This window comes from Otolemur garnettii, unplaced genomic scaffold (genome assembly GCF_000181295.1).
Source record: "Otolemur garnettii isolate 467f Iridium unplaced genomic scaffold, OtoGar3 scaffold00169, whole genome shotgun sequence".
Lineage (NCBI taxonomy): Eukaryota > Metazoa > Chordata > Mammalia > Primates > Galagidae > Otolemur > Otolemur garnettii.
This window is the reverse complement of record NW_003852564.1, coordinates 75,356-77,621: the sequence shown is the minus strand read 5'-3', so window position 1 is coordinate 77,621 and position 2,266 is coordinate 75,356.

The following is a 2,266-nucleotide window of genomic DNA, read 5'->3' as shown; positions in this document are numbered from 1 at the left end:
TGGCTGCTGGTAATGTCATTTATTGAACTAGAGGAATAGATTTTAAAGGGAAGAGAATCAGTTGAACATTCAGGAGGAAATACTCAGTTGGCAATTAGCTAAACCCATATAAGACTTAAAGTTAAAAGTCTAGTCTGTAACAACAGATTTACTGGTTAAAAACAATATGCATTTATGGAATTACCTAACCATTTTGTTAGTGAAATCATACAGTAAACATTTAATATGTGGCACCCATAGCTCACTGGGTAGACAGGTTCACCCATGCTGCCAGGTTCGAACCTGGTTCAGGCCAGCTGAACAACAATGACAACTGCAACAAAAAAATAGCAGAGCGTTGTGGCAGGTAGCCTGTAGTCCCAGCTACTTGGGAGGCTGAGGCAAGAGAATCGCTTAAGCCCAAGTCTGAGAATTTGAGGTTGCTGTGAGCTGTGATGCCATAGCACTCTCCCAAGGGCAACATAGTGAGACTGTCTCCAAAAAAAAAAAAAAAAGTGGTATGTGCCAGGCAATTGTTCTAAATCCTTAACATATTAACTCATTTAATCTTTACAACTCTATGAGGAAGAGACCTATAGGCAGAACCTTTCCTGGAAAGTCTATAGGAAGCAGAAGAGGTAGTTAGGATAACCAACATGGAAAACCAAGTGAGTTTTAAGATGGCTGAGGCACAAGATCACATGGAAAACTGAAGTGCCTATTTAATTTGACAATTGGGTTATTAAAGCATTCACTGACAATTTTTAAAATTATTTATTTATTTACTTACTTGAGACAGAGTCTCACTCTGGTACCCTGAGTGTCATGGCATCATAGCTCACAGCAACCTCAAGCTCTTAGGCTCAAGTGATTCTCTTGCCTCAGTTTTTCTATTTTTAGTAGAGACAGGGTCTTGCTGTTGCTCAGACTAGTCTTGAACTCCTGAACTCAAGCAATCTACCCACTTAGGCCTCCCAGAGTGCTGGGATTACAGGAGTGAGCCGGGCCACACCTATAGCTCAAGGAGCAGGGCACCAGCCCCATATACCAGAGGTGGCAGGTTCAAACCTGGCCCTAGCCAAAACAAAACAAAACAAAACAAAAAAGGAGTGAGCCACTGCACCCAGCCTTTTATTTTTAAAAATTGAGACAGAGTCTCACTATGTTGCTCAGGGTGATCTCAGACTCCTGGGCTCAAGTAGTCCTCTCACCTCAGCCTCCAGAATAGCTGAGATTACAGGTGCACACCCCTATAGCTTGCTGAGAACTGTTTCTAAGCCTGAACTCAGACTATAGGCTATTAGCTGAAGAAAAGAGACACAACGATAGATTGGCTGTTAATTGTGGGAACGAGGAGACTAACGAGGTGTGAAGGGGAGACGCTGAGTACAGGAGGAAGGGTACCCCCTTCCTGAGATAGACAGTAAAAATGGATACGGGACAGTACATAAATCCTCTGTAGCCAGGGGTACAGAAATGGACAGAGTTCACAGGTCATGACCACGTTTCTCTGTAAAAGAAGCATACTGATCATTTGGTGAGAATGGTGGTGAAGGCTGGAATTGTTGCTAGAAAATGACCTAAAGAATAGTTTGGAGGGACTGAAACTAAAAGCTGTAATATTAAGGTGGCAGGCTGTGGGGGGAGAGCCATACCATTGCTAATATCAATATGCAACAGCATTCTGGATAGTATATACTATCAACATGTTAGATGTATTTATTCTGAAGACAGAAATTTCTAGTACCGTGATGGAGGCATGCAGGGTAGGCCTGCCTAAACCTAGTTAGAACCAATTAAGAATAGAATACAACATAGAAGGAAACTACATGTATTCACTTAAAATTTAAGTGTCTTCAAATGTCCTCCATAGATTCTTGCAAATGTTACCAAAATCAGTTACTATCTGATGTGACTGTCTAATATGCTCAGCACTTGGAAAGAGGGGCGTGCATGTCATAAAACATAATCTTTGCCCTCAGAGAGTATTATGAAAGACATCACTAAACAAATGAAACCATGGTGCAAACAACAAGATATAAATGCCAAATATAGTTATCAACTTTGAAAGCTGGAATATTTAGGAAGTGTTTTAAAAGAAGGTAGATTTTTTTTTTTCTGAGACAGAGCCTCAAGCTTTCACCCTGGGTAGAGTACTGTGGCATCACAGTTCACAGCAACTTCTAGCTCCTGAGCTCCAGAGATTCACCTGTCTCCGCCTCCCAAGTAGCTGGACCTACAGGTGCCTGCCACAACGCCCAGCTATATTTTTGGTTGCAGCCATCGT